The sequence below is a fragment of the Lutra lutra genome, chromosome 1, assembly GCF_902655055.1.
Source record: "Lutra lutra chromosome 1, mLutLut1.2, whole genome shotgun sequence".
In the NCBI taxonomy this organism is placed as follows: domain Eukaryota; kingdom Metazoa; phylum Chordata; class Mammalia; order Carnivora; family Mustelidae; genus Lutra; species Lutra lutra.
This window is the reverse complement of record NC_062278.1, coordinates 180,072,116-180,087,710: the sequence shown is the minus strand read 5'-3', so window position 1 is coordinate 180,087,710 and position 15,595 is coordinate 180,072,116. Positions and strand designations below refer to the sequence as shown.

Genomic DNA, 15,595 nt, shown 5'->3' with positions numbered 1-15,595 from the left:
GGTGCTGGCCTTCTGCAATACTACATGTAGGAACTGGGCAGCCAAAGCTATTCGCTGCAAATATGTATTATCCTTCAAGAAAAGAGAAGAAAGACTCTTTTCTCAGAGGCCAGAGAGAGTGGGATGGATACTGCTGTGGACTCAGAGGAGAGACGCTGCCATGGAGGACTGAGAGTATGGGGCTGCCCTGATCTGGCCCAATGGACAAAAGCTGTAGTGGATTATTCTCAGGTCTTGAAATCTAATGGAATTTGCTATGACAGGTTTTTAGGCTTGCTTGGAACCTGTGGACTTTTTTCCTTCAAATTTCTTCCTTTTGAATGTAAATGTATCTTATGCTTAGACCACCATTGTATTTTGGAAACCGATAACTTGTTTTCTGTGTTTTAAATGTCCAGACATGGAGAGGACTTTAGCCCCAGGATGAACCATATCCATTATCTTACCCATACATAGTTTGGGTGCTTTAGATGATGAGACTTGGGACTTTTTAAGTTATATTTCAGTAAAATCTTAGATTTAGAGATAATAATAGAAAGGGTTAAGGCTTTGGGAGATGTTAGAATGGGAAAATGTAGAATATAGATGGGTGGAAAGGTTAGGGTCTGGTTTGTGTCACCCCAAAGTTCCCCAGCACATGGAACATTCAGAAACATGGAACACATCTTAACAAATTTGAAAGAATAGAAATCACGCAGTGTCTCCTCTCAGACCACAGTGGAATTGAACTAGAAATCAGTAACAGAATGAAAACTGGAGAGTCCTCAGATATGCAAAGATTAAATAACACACTTAAAATGACACATGGGTCAAAGAAGATATTACAAGAGCAATTTTAAAATATTTGAACTAGGGTGCCTGGGTGGCTCAGTTGGTTAAGCAACTGCCTTCGGCTCAGGTCATGATCCTGGAGTCTTGGAATTGAGTCCCGCATGGAGCTCCCTGCTCGGTGGGGAATCTGCTTCTCCCTCTGAACTCCCCCCTCTCATGCTCTCTCCCTTTCTCAAATAAATAAATAAAATATTTTAAAAAATAAAATAAAATATTTGAACTAAATGAAAATGAAAACACAGCTTTTCAAAATTTGTGGGATGCAGTGAAAGTCGTGCTTAAAGGGAAATTTTTAACATCAGATGTATATAAGAGAAAACAAGAAAGATAAAAAAGTAAGTAACCTAAGCTTCCACCTTAGGAAAGTAGTTTTCTAAAATAGAGGAAAATGAGTAGTAAAAACTGGAGCAGAAATCAATGAAATTGAAAACAGGAAATCAATAGAAAAAGAAAACAATACCAAAACATGTTTGTTTGAAAAGATTAATAATTTTGATAAGATTCTAGCCTGGCAAGTTAAGAAAAAAAGAGAGGGAAAACAAATGATTACTATCAGAGATGAAGGAGAAGGCAGCACTACATACTCCGTGGACATTAAAGAGATAATGACAATACAGTGAACAAGTCTATGGCCACAGATTTGATATCTTATGAGAAAGACCAATTCCTTCAAAGATACAATTCACCAAAAGTCACAGAAAAAATAATATACAATGTGAATAGAGCTGTACAATTATTAAAGAATCTGAAATAATAACTAACAATCTTGCAAAACAGAAAACCCCAGGCCCAGATGGGTTCCCTGGTGAATTCTACCAAACATTTAAGAAAAATGTTATATGAATTTTCTGTAGTCTCATTCAGAGGATAGAACAAAGGACATACTTCCTAACTCATTTTATAAGAACACTATTACTCAAATAGCCAAACCAGACAAAGGTGTTACAAGAAAACTACAAACCAGTATCTCTGATGAATATAGATGGAATAATATGTGAAATGTTAGTAAATCATATCCAACAATGTATGGAATTATACACTACCAACAACTGGGATCCGAGATGTGCAAGGGTATTTCATCATTTGAAGATTAATGTAATCCATCACATCGCACTCCAAAAAGAAAAATAACATGATCATATCAATAGACACAGAAAAAGCATTTGCCAAAATCCAATACTGCTTTACATTTGGAATAGAACTTCCTCAAGTCAAAAAAACAAAACAAAAACAAAACAAACCTATTTAAAAAAAAAGTGGGGTGTCTGAGTGGCTCAGTGAGTTAAGCCTCTGCCTTCAGCTCAGGTCATGTCTCAGGGTTCTGGGGTCAAGTCCTGCATTGGGCTCTCTGCTCAGCAGGGAGTCTGCATCACTCTCACTCTCTGCCTGCTGCTCTGCCTACTTGTGATCTCTCTCTCTGTCAAATAAATAAATAATATCTTTAAACACACACACACACACAACCCTACAGCTAGTATACTTAATTGTGAGAAACTTGAAGCTTTCACAGTAAGACCAGGAACAAGGTAAGGATGTTCCCTTTCTCCACTGCTTTTCAATATCATAATTAGAAATCCTACTTAATGCAGTAAGACAAGAAAAGCAAGTAAAATGTATACAGATTTAAAGGAAGAAACAAATCTGTGTTTCTTTGCAAATAACATGATCATCGTATAGAAAATCAAAAAAATATGCAGAAAATCTCTTGGGATAATAAGTAATTATAACACGGTTGCAGGATAGAAGGTTAATATGCAAAAGTTAATTGCTTTCCTACAAAATGGCAATGAACAAGTGGCATTTGAAATTAAAAAACCTCTCATTTATATTAATGTACAAAAATGATATAATTTGGTATAAATGTAACAAAATATGTATAAAATTTATATGAGGAAAACTGCAAAACTCTGATGAAAGGTATCAAAGAAGAACTTCATAGAAAGGTATTCTATGTTCATGGATGCCATAACTTCCCAACTTGCTATGTAGTTTCAATACATTTTCACCCAAAATTCCAGCAAGTTATTTGGTCGATATTGATGATTTACTACTAAAGTTTATGTGAAGAGCCAGAATAGCGAATGCAGTAAAGAAGGAAAACAAAGTTGGAATACTGATACTGTCCAATTTCACGATTTACTTTAAGCTATAGTAATCAAGGCAGTGTGATATTGGCAAAATAAAAGATTACTCAATCAATGGAACACAATAGAGAGCCCAGAAATAGACCCACTTAAGTAAGAGTCAACTGATCTTTGACAAGGAACCAAGAAAAGACAATAGAGCAAGAACTATCTTTTTAATACTGGAACAACTGGTCATCCACATGCAAAACATGAATCTAGACACAGACTTAACACCTTTCACAACTTTTTAAAATGTCAGTATATGGTTTAATTATAACCCAATGGTAGAATTTGAGGAGAATATAAGTTCCATCATTATAACCAGACAAATATGACAGCGTATTTGAACACAAAATCAGGAAGCTACATACTAACAAAATGATTTAACTATATATACATAAACCTGCTTATCAAACACTGAAGTAAAATAATTAAACCATTTTTCAGTCTTCAGTGTTTTACTCTGTTCTGGTGAAAGCACTTTGAATGCTTGCATAGAGACATAAAGTCAATGTTTAATCGAAAATTGATTACACATCTGTTTTTTTTTTGAAATTGGATTACATTTTCTTCCTTTCTGATAGTTTGGCAGAATCTGACTTTAGAGCAGGAAAAACTTGATGATACAGATTTTTGTGGGTTGCTGCTGTACTATAAAGCTTGTATAAAGGCTGAGTCTCACAAAGCAGTACCTGTATGAGCTATTACAGCATCCTGTTCTCCAGACTGCCAAACATGTGCCCAGGAGTACAGGGTGATATGCGTCAATTCTATTATCATATTGTATAGTTGAGCTATAATGTCCAAACCAATGATTCTGGTTATTACCAACAATCACTTATGTGGTTAAGATTACAAAAAACAGTGTGGCAGGGCTATAAGTTGCATGGAAGATATTTTTGCATTATTGTGCTTAATATACTAGAGGTACTGTTTGTACATCTCTTTTACTTCCCAACTGCTGCTGATAACACTAGCCAAATTTTTACCCATGCATCTCTGTCACCCCACAGAATAGCTTTACAAAGTCTTCCTTAAGCTTCAGGTATTTGGCCTCCAATTCATTTGGGACTAAAAGTGGTTTGTTACAACCACAGATATTTTTCATCTTTTTGCTACATGTGTCTTGAACAGTTGTTATGACCACCAAATTGTTACCCTTTGCTGTGGCCTGCGCATGGATTGGGGATATGGTAATTCTTCACCTTGACAGATTTTTAATATGTCTTGGAGTAGTCCACCAGACCTTGACAAGTGATTTTATTCTCTGATCTTTTTATTATCTAGGCTCTCAGGACTAAGGAATCCAAGGAATCAGTATTTTCAAGTTTTGGTGAATTCATCATCTATTTCTTTAAATTTTCCATCAAAATACAGAAGGGTAGCTCCTTTTAAGCCATCATGAGGTAGCAGAAAACAGTATATTTTGGTGAAATAGGAATTAGATGTATTTTTTTCAAACATTCTCTAGTTCCTTTTGTTGGTTCTCTGAAAACTTTAGGAAGTTTCCCAAAAATTTGGTGCCACCATCAGCTTCCCCAAATTCATTTGGGTAACTTCAGTTCTCAATGAAAAAATGTCAGGCTTTGAAATGGCTTTAGGAATATTTTCCTCCTGCCAGCTAGCCATACTCAGCAAAGAGCTGAAGATTCTGATCATCATCCTCTTGGACATTTTGGGATAGGGATATATAGGTCATATATCTATATTAAGCTTATCATTTTGCCAAGGACAAATATTGTAGCTGAATCTCTCAAACTGACTGTCAAATGTTCCCTGAGTGTCCATCAATAACACCACAGACTTATTGAAAAGGAAGATAACTGCATGTCTAAATTGTGTTCTCTCATTGAGATCTCTCTATGAAAAACTAGTTAGTGATCCCTATCATGTCCAATTCAATCAACTGATTCCTGGTTGTACATGTATTTTTAACATGAACTCTTTCAGAAATAATTTTCCTTTGATAAATGCTCCAGCAACAGATGCAGCACTGATCTCCTTGACCCTGAAAGCTTCTAAGGGAAGCACTTGATTTAGTGTGATCTCTATCTATCTCAGAGGAATGGCCATTTGCAACAGTAGGGACTCGGTCTGGTCCTACAGTGATAGAACTTCACTACCACCAGTCTTCATACCACCATGGCCAAGAATTCTAAGGACTGAAACAGCTCAGATGGATTTTCAGGAAATAAACAAACAAACATATGAAAGGATCTCAGAAGAGGAGGAGCCACTGGAAAAGGCAGGACTTTTCATAAGAATTAATTAAAAATGGATTAAAGAGCTAAGTATAAAATACAGAACCATAAAAATCCTAGAAGATAACATATAAGAAAATGTAGATGACCTTGAGTTAGATAATGATTTTTTAAACACAAGAATAAAAGCACAATTCATGAAGGGAAAAATTGATAAACTGAAATTCAATGAAATTAAAAAATTCTGCTCTGCAAAATACATTGTCAAGAGAGTTACAAAACACATTACAGACTGGGGAGAAATATTTCCAAAGGGTATGTCTAATAAAGAATCATTATCCATAATACACAAAAACTCTTGAAACTCAACAATAAGAAAATAAACAACTTGATATAAAAATGTGCCACAGATATTAAAAGGTCTCTCACCAAAAGAGATATATAGATGGCAAATAAGTATAAGAAAAGATGTCCACATTATCATTAAGAAATGCACGATAAAACAACAATGAGATACCACTACACACATATTAGAATGGCCAAAATCCAGAACATGGACTATACCAAACACTGGCAAGGTTATGAAGTAATAGGAACTCAGATTCATCATTGTTGGGAATGCAAAATGATACAGCTACTATGGAAGACAATTTGGTGGTTTCATACAAAACTAAACATATTGCTACCATATGACCCAGCAGTCCTCCTAGTTGGTATTTGCCAAAAGAGGTTGAAAATGTATATCCATACAAAAACCTGTGTGTGGTTGTTTATAGCTTTTCTATTCATAATTGCCAAACTGGTAAGCAACCTTGTAGGTGAATGGATAAATAACCTAGGTACGTCAAGACAATAGAATATTATTCAGCACTAAAAAAAATGAGCTATCAAGCCATAAAAAGACATGGAAGAAAGTTAAATGCATATTACTACATAAAAGAAACCAACCTGAAAGGGCTACTTACTGTGTGATACTAACTGTATGACTTTCTGGGTAAGGCAAAACTATGGAGGCAGTAAAATGATCAGTGGTAGCCAGGGGTTAGGGAAGAGGGAAGGATAAATAGACAAAGATTATTAAAACTTCACTGAAACTACTCTGTATAATATAATATAATATAATATAATATAATATAATATAATATAATAATGGTAGATACATGTCACGTGTATTTGTCTGAGCCCGTAGAATGCCCCAAATCGGAAGTGAACCCTAATGTAAACTCTGGACTTTGGTTGATAATGATGTATGAATGTAGGTTCATCAGTTGTAATAAATGCACCTCTCTGGTGGGGGTGCTGATAATGGGGGTGGCTTTACATGTTCGGGGGCTGGGAGTTTATAAGAAATCTCTGTACCTTCCACTCAGTTTTGCTATGAATCTAAAACTGCTCTAAATATAAGGTTTGTTAAGAAAAAAAATAATCTTCTGGTAGCTAGAAGAGGATCATGGCCTTGTCAACATCTTGATGTTGGCCTTTTAGCTTTAGTACTTGGAAAGGATAAATTTCTCTTGTTTTGAGCCACCTATTTTGTGGTATTTCATTATAGTAGTCCTGGGAGGAATAAGCATAAGTTATCCTGGGTAGTTTGATAATTTTCACCTGTAAATCTATTTGGAATTATTATTATTTTTTTTCTTTAGCAAGATAGGAGAGGGGCAGAGGAAGAGGGAGAGAGAGAATCTTAAGCAGGTTCCATACCCAGCAAGGAGCCTGATGTGGGACTTGATCTCATTACCCTGAGATCCTGACCTGAGCTGAAATCGAGTTGGATGCTTAACCAACTGAGCCACCAGGCACCCCTAATAGTATTATTTTTTAATGTAGGGTGGAGCGGAATCCTGCAACCAAAAATATGTTTTTAACTATAATTTCAATTTACTATGTGTTAATCTGTTCAAAACCTATATATTTTGAGTATTTTATTGAAATTGTCTTATCTCTATTCATTCCATATTTATTAATACAGTATTATTAGCGATGATAATGACCTCTTTTCATTTAAAAATTTTTCTTTTTAGTTTATTTTATCATTATATTTTCTCATATACAGCAAGGAGAAACCAAAGGACACTTTTAATACTTTGTATGGAAAATCTTTAGGCAAAATCAGCCTGTTCTTTTAGCACATTTTTTGTCTTATACACTACTATAGGCAACCATATTGGTAAGCTCGATTTTTCTATAACATTTTCTTCAACTTCCTTCAAGTCCTTGTGTTCCAGGCACTTTAAGCTTTTACCAACATTCTCCTCAGTTCCAAAATCATTCTCCTATTCTAGAATTGTTACTGTAACATCCCATTTCTTAAGTGCTGAAATTTAGTTACCTGTTACTGCATAAAAAATGATCATAAATTTAGGAGCTTGAAACAGCAAACATTTATTAGTTTGCTGCATTTGGATAACTGACTTCCTTGCCATATATCCCTCTCAGTAGTCTCAAAGTATCCTCACAACATGGCAGCTGGCTTCCCTCAGGAAGAATGATCCAAGAGAGGGAACTCAACCTAATTTTAAAAATGACATACTATCACCTATGCTATATTTTATAATTACACAGACCAACCCTGGTATAGTGTGAAAGATGATTCCATGAGGGTCTGGAAGCAAGGGGTGGGGATCAGGGATGGTGGGGCAGGGGAATCTTGGAGCAGTTATTAAAGGATGATCTCCATCAACATTGAGTGGGTTTTGTTAAGGATATAAACATAAAGTCTGCTTCATCCTCATCTAACAGTGGTCAGTTGAAATGAATATATTGAGATTTATTATATCATAGAGATTTCTGTGATTTGATTAAGTAGCTAATTGGTACTTGTAATCAAAACTAACAGACAAATGATTTAAAAGTGTGTATCAGTATGAGGTTTCACCAATAATATAGTCCCACTACTGTGACCTTTGAGGACAATATTATAATGAAGATCTTTTTTTAAGTGACATCTTCTTAATCTTGGTTTCAAATGAAGCATAAATGGGAGTGAAGTGCTTATTTGGACTAATGTTGCAGTCCAGTTATTTCAATTAGAATCACCCAGCTACTAGTGAGCTGACTGTATTATTGGAACAGTTCCTTTAAACTACTGACCAAGTCTTGCCAGACTCAGCAGGCAACAACTAATGTGATTACCCCCTAATGTGTTACAGCATTTAGGAAGCCTATAAAACAATTTTAACAGGGCTTAGAAATACCACTTCTATAAAATGGGCAGACATAAAGTTAATTCTTTAATGCATTACATTAAGAGAAAAGTGTTTACTTTCCTCTCTGTGAACAATCCACTAATTAATCTGGAAACTATCACCTGAGAATGCTACTGAAGTCGATCAGATGAAATAGAATAATGACAGGTATTGTGATGGGAGCTCAACAAATTGTACTCCAAAATATATCCCCTATTAGAGCTGCTGTAAACTATGCTTGGATTTAGCCATCTTGGCAGAAGATTTAAAAAGAAAATACACATTCACAGCCATGCAATTAGAGGAAATCACACCAGCAATTAGTTGTAGAATAGGTGTTACTTCTATGTTAGCATCTATTTTCAGTTATTTATGCTTTGACTTTTTTTTTTCTTAGTTTCTTTCTTTCTGTGAGAGTTTGCAGGCAAACAGTACAGTCTGAGCTCATCCTTGATAGAACCCTAGAATGCTTGTGTTAGGAGGAATTTTACCCTAACCATGTCAATTCCTGTTGAGAGTTTTTTCCCTTTGAATTGAGTCATTTTTACTCCAGAATTTGATGCCTCCTCTGAACGTAAGTAACTTGAGTGGTAGAACTCATGATCTTCTGAGAGAATGCTTTCTACAGCAAATCAACTTGGTCAGCTATTTCTCGTATGGACACTCAGTCTGTCCATCTGAGTTTCTAAATATTGACATAAACTCTTCCCTTGTTAACATTTAACCTGAGTCTCTTTCCTCTTGCACAAGACAATCCTTTAAATATTTATGATAGACCCTTTTGTGTGTTTTTGTAAGTGGAGTTACCTCATGAAGCTGAAGAATACCATTTTAACTTGCTTAGTGTTAGGTTATCATTGATTTTCTTAAGATGGGATTGTGCTTGGGTTTTTTGTTTGTTTGTTTGTTTAAATCCTTTGTGCCCTTGCAATATCAGGAGGTTCTTGATTATTGTGTATTTACATATCATGAGAGATTTGGTCCTGCTGCCCCCTGACATGGAAGTTGTAGATTTAATAAAAAAAAATTTGGTAGTCTTCTGCAATAGTATACTTCTTGACCCACACTGACACATGGGGATGGCTGAATGAAATAATCTTGACAGTCTGCATGGTAATGTAAAACTGATGAGTACAGATGTTGATCCATAGGCTCATAAAATATAAGATCAGAGGAAAGTCAAATCACATGTGAGGAATGTATCTTCTTAAGGAACTGACGTACCCACAGTGATATTAAATCGAGACAGGACAGTAAAATGGGAATTCTGTAAGTTAAGTAGTATATATGCATGTATATTGGGCATTCAAAAGCATTTGTCAGCTGTTATAGTTATGAGAATCTGAGAAGTACTCTTCTAGAAAGTTGGGGACATTTTGGAGACAGTTCCTAAGTACCAGAATGAGAACCTTGGAGGTGGGGTAATAGTACATGTTTAATTCATTCAGCATTCAATCAACAGGCATTTATTGATCCCTTCTTTTGAGTCGGGTCATGTTTTGGGTACACTACGTGCACAATTTTAGACAGTGGCATAATCAGAAGCTTACCCTATTAATGTCGTACAGTGACCATAAGTAAGGCACAATATGCTGATCTTGGGATTTGAAAATAATTTTGTATCTAATCTATTTTATTGATTTGAAAATGCATTTTACAATAATGATTATAAAAGTTTTATGAGATTGTTACATGCACACACACAATAGTGCATAATTTTTATAGCTTTATAAATACTAGTGACATGTTGCATTTGCCAGCTTTTCTAGGGTTTGAATTCAATGATTAGACCTTAATTTATATTTTACTTGCTCGATTGATTCTCATCCGGATTATTTGCTGTGTGAAATTTTAGATGTCAATGGAAGGGAAATGGTGAGAATGTCATAGAAATGCAGAGCTTTTCATGTAATCCAACTCAGTGCAGTCAGTGCTAATTAGCCAGGCTAATGCTGTCCATGTGCTTTGTAAACACAAGCTGGTATATACTAAATTTCTCAGGGACTATAGTAGTGAGGTGACGTTCCTAGATTCATACTATAGAACTGAAAGCAAAGCACTGAAAAGGATTACATTTTATAAGTCCCAGGTGCTATCCACTAGCCGAAGATGATAATATATTTATTAATGGAAAAAAAATCCAACTTGTTTATGAAGAAAGGTATTTTTATTAACAGAGCTAGTAGACATTACAAGAGTTGCTAAATGATATTGTAGAATCTTCTTTTGAAAATCATATTGTAACAGACTTTCATTTCCAGAAAAATGGAATCGACATGCTTTCCCACCTTTACTCCCTGTTAAGTAAACCCAAAACCCTGGACATTTTATACAAAATGAATATAAGACTTTGAAGGGAAGAAGGTGTACTGGCTAAAGATCTTGGGACTAAGAGAGAACATGATGGTGAATTCCTTGGGTTTTCTTTTTGAGTCTCACAGCCCAGACTTAGAAGTAAAGACTCAGCAATCCAGGAAGGTCAATGAGTGAAGACAAAAATGGCTCAACAAAAGCCTGCTCTCTCTAGACAAAAGTGAAAAAAGGAGAGTCTCACAAGAAGGAAAACTTTTGGATAATACTGCTTTACTCCAGCCAAACACCCCTGAAAAGACTATAGTCCCACTCCACCAGCAACAGCCAAATGAGGAGCCTAGACCACATTTACTAGGTAGTAATGAGGTGTTCTAACCTCCCACCAGGGTGGTGTCAGAGAAGGCAAAGTAGGAAACTGAATCTCTCATCCATGTCAGTCAGTAATGAGCTCCCTTCTCCCACTGCAGAATCTGTGGAGACCATACATGGAACCTGGACTTCCACCCCAACCCTGCGGTTTAAAAAAAAGAACAGACTGGAGCAGATGCTCATTTCCTTTGTTTTCCTTCCAAACTCTGACCATAAAGCTCTCCTGTTTTAATTTTAATTATGCCAACTTTTAAAACATGAAATAGTTTTAAATTAAAAAAATAAATTTTATACTATTGACAAAATCAGTAGATCCTGAAACTCTAGGCCCAAATTCAGCTGCAGCATAAGAGCATTTGCCCCTTTACATGGTCATGCATTCTCTACTTAAGCATAATCCTTGATACTTCTTGTGACCTCCCACACAAAGTATAAGTGGCAGTTATTTCTTACCCATTGTTCAGTCAAGAATGGAAAAACTAACCAGTGGTCTAAGAGACTTTGTTATTTTTCTCATAACTGCCCAACTTCCCATGGAAGTAAATTTTAGCCCCCTATAGGTATATAAATTTATATCAATATTACCTCTAGATCATTGGTTTCAACCTTGGCTATACAGAAGAATATTGTAGAGAAATTTTAAAAATCTCAGTGCCCAACCTCAAAATTAGTTATCAAACTAGCTGTAGCTGGAACCCAGGTGTAAGTATTTATATCTTCCCAGGGGATTTTGATACACAACTAAGATTGTTTAGGTATTCTCTAAAATCTCTCCTGTTTCATAAATTCTAAGACTTAAAATTCTGAAGTCAGTTGTCCTAACATTTGGTGAGGTTCAATATATTGTGTGTAAGCTATATACTGGGGACCTGGGATTGATGCAGGAACATTAGTTGTGGACTTCTGCTTGCTGAGGTGAGCAAATCATACCAACTCTTTAGGTGTGCAGCCCAGTCGAATAGAGAACATTCCCACCCAGAAAAAAAATATTGTAGATTAATACTAGTTCTAGGGTCAATGTTCTCTGTAACCCAAGAAAGTCATTTTCTCATTCTAGGTCTCATTTTCTTTTTCCATTTATGACTCAACAGCATATACATACATTGTTGTACTCATGTCATATAGTTGTAGTTTATACAAAAATATAAACCTATAATAAGCCACAAAAGGGCTTACTTCAAACCTAATGACTTATACTTCAAATTGAGAAAGGTGATCACAAATTTGAAATTCTCATTGCAATGGTTAGGTAAGAAACTTTCACCCCTGGTTACCCTCCAAGGTCCAGATTACATGTCCCTGGTGAATCACAAGGTTGATAACTAAAAGTTTTATAGGTTCAATAACCAGCTATGAAAAGGCCTACAATGATCAGGAGCCAGTGGCAGAGCTTAGAGCCCAACAGTTTCTATTATTTGTGTTCATACTTGTTCATTCTCTAGAGAAGGTTAGAATATTCTATTCAAAGCTGTGTTCAGTTCTCAAGTGTGAAACTTCCATGACTGGAAACACATCAAGGCTTTTTGACAGCAGATAACTTTTTACCTCCTCTCTGAGGGGCTCCTGTTCAAAACAAAAGTGTAATATAGTTCAGAGTGTTATCAGAGCCATTATAAAATGCACTTGGGCATTTCGAGATTCATGCTTAATGCCTTTCTATAATTTGTGAGAATGTGTGCAGAGTCCTTATAGCATGCTAATAAGTATTATGCCACTGTGCAGCTCCATAGTTCAACTTACGTAAGTATAAAGCTGTGATGTTGAAGGCAAAGATGAAGACTAGAATTGAAAATTTAAAAACAAGGTTTTATCGAGGCCATTGATGAGTTGGGGATAGAGTAATGAATAAAAATTAAAAACAGTGAAAACATCTAAGTCTATCTTAGAATGAACTCAAGTGGCATAGTTCAGCCAAGCTTAAAAGAAAACTAACTATTGTGTGATGGGATTTATTTACTGTCGTTAGGGAAAAGTATTGAAGTCTATATATTCTAAAACATGGAATGTCTACTGAAATAGGCAGCCTAATTAAGCGTCACCCATCTTCCATATGTGTGTGTGTTTTCCTTCCTAAAAAATTCTACCTTTGTAAGCTAGAAACACCTTAACCCGAAACAAACTTCTCCATTCAACAGGACTTCAATTTTATAACTTGACGCTGAAGAATGAAATCAGACCCAAGTAGTCACTGTTGTTTGTGACATTGCGCTGAATTTAAATTCATTCATGCCACTTGGAGTTCAATAAAGGCAAGCAGTGAATTTATAGGTATTCCAATAATAGATTGACATACTCATAATTAGACTCAGTTCCTAAATTAAAATCGAATTTCAGATGGATAGAAAATGTGTTATTTTCTGATATTCATGAAGCTCTGCTTCTTTCATAGAAATGATGAGAATGGAAAGGTTATGTGAAGAACAGAATGCAGAATAAGAGTAAATCTTCATCTATTTCATAAACAAAAACCAGGGCTGATGATAAGTGAATCAAGTTGAGTTGTACCCTTGAAAAGAATATAAAATGTTACAGGTATCTCAGGAATTCATGTAGACACTCAGTAGGACTTGAGAGAGAAATAATAATTATACAAAATGGTGTTTTATTGGTAAGTGTTTCTTTGTTGAACTATTACACCTGAGTGAGAAATAGTGGCACCTGTTTTGTTTATATCCATTATTGTCTGTTTTTTTTTTTTTATTTTTTTTATTTTTTCAGCATAACAGTATTCATTATTTTTACACCACACCCAGTGCTCCATGCAATCTGTACCCTCTACAATACCCACCACCTGGTGCCCCCAACCTCCCACCCCCCACCCCTTCAAAATTCTCAGATCGTTTTTCAGAGTCCATAGTCTCTCATGGTTCACCTCCCCTTCCAATTTCCCTCAACTCCCTTCTCCTCTCCATCTCCCCTTGTCCTCCATGCTATTTGTTATGCTCCACAAATAAGTGAAACCATATGATAATTGACTCTCTCTGCTTGACTTATTTCACTCAGCATAATCTCTTCCAGTCCCGTCCGTGTTGCTACAAAACTTGGGTATTCATCCTTTCTTTTTTTTTTTTTTTTTTTTTTTACAGCTTTATAAACATATATTTTTATCCCCAGGGGTACAGGTTTGCGAATCGCCAGGTTTACACACTTCACAACACTCACCATAGCACATACCCTCCCCAATATCCATAACCCACCCCCTCTCCCAACCCCCTCCCCCCATCAACCCTCAGTTTGTTTAGTGAGATTAAGAGTCACTTATGGTTTGTCTCCCTCCCAATCCCATCTAGTTTCATTTACTCTTCTCCTACCCCCTCAACCCCCCATGTTGCATCTCCTCTCCCTCATATCAGGGAGATCATATGATAGTTGTCTTTCTCCGATTGACTTATTTCGCTAAGCATGATATCCTCTAGTTCCATCCACATCGTCACAAATGGCAAGATTTCATTTCTTTTGATGGCTGCATAGTATTCCATTGTGTATATATACCACATCTTCTTTATCCATTCATCTGTAGATGGACATCTAGGTTCTTTCCATAGTTTGGCTATTGTAGACATTGCTGCTATAAACATTCGGGTGCACGTGCCCCTTCGGATCACTACGTTTGTATCTTTAGGGTAAATACCCAGCAGTGCAATTGCAGGGTCATAGGATAGTTCTATTTTCAACATTTTGAGGAACCTCCATGCTGTTTTCCAGAGTGGTTGCACCAGCTTGCATTCCCACCAACAGTGTAGGAGGGTTCCCCTTTCTCAACATCCTAGCCAGCATCTGTCATTTCCTGACTTGTTCATTTTAGCCATTCTGACTGGTGTGAGGTGATATCTCATGGTGGTTTTGATTTGTATTTCCCTGATGCCCAGTGATATGGAGCACTTTTTCATGTGTCTGTTGGTCATCTGGATGTCTTCTTTGCAGAAATGTCTGTTCATGTCCTCTGCCCATTTGTTGATTGGATTATTTGTTCTTTGGGTGTTGAGTTTGCTAAGTTCTTTATAGATTTTGGACACTAGCCCTTTATCTGATATGTCATTTGCAAATATCTTCTCCCATTCTGTCAGTTGTCTTTTGGTTTTGTTGACTGTTTCCTTTGCTGTGCAAAAGCTTTTGATCTTGATAAAATCCCAAAAGTTCATTTTTGCCCTTGCTTCCCTTGCCTTTGGTGATGTTCCTAGGAAGATGTTGCTGCGGCTGACGTCGAAGAGGTTGCTGCCTGTGTTCTCCTCAAGGATTTTGATGGATTCCTTTCTCACATTGAGATCCTTCATCCATTTTGAGTGTATTTTCATGTGTGGTGTAAGGAAATGATCCAATTTCATTTTTCTGCATGTGGCTGTCCAATCTTCCCAACACCATTTATTGAAGAGGCTGTCTTTTTTCCATTGGACATTCTTTCCTGCTTTGTCGAAGATGAGTTGACCATAGAGTTGAGGGTCCATTTCTGGGCTCTCTATTCTGTTCCATTGATCTATGTGTCTGTTTTTGTGCCAGTACCATGCTGTCTTGATGATGACAGCTTTGTAATAGAGCTTGAAGTCCGGAATTGTGATGCCACCAACTT

The 15,595-nt window shown here is 36.2% G+C and overlaps 1 pseudogene; it reads right to left on the bottom strand.

Annotated features, from left to right (window-relative positions):
- Positions 1-3,517: 3,517 nt before the first annotated feature.
- LOC125104823 (atlastin-1-like) overlaps positions 3,518-15,595 on the bottom strand; it is a 118,786-nt pseudogene continuing 106,708 nt past the window's right edge.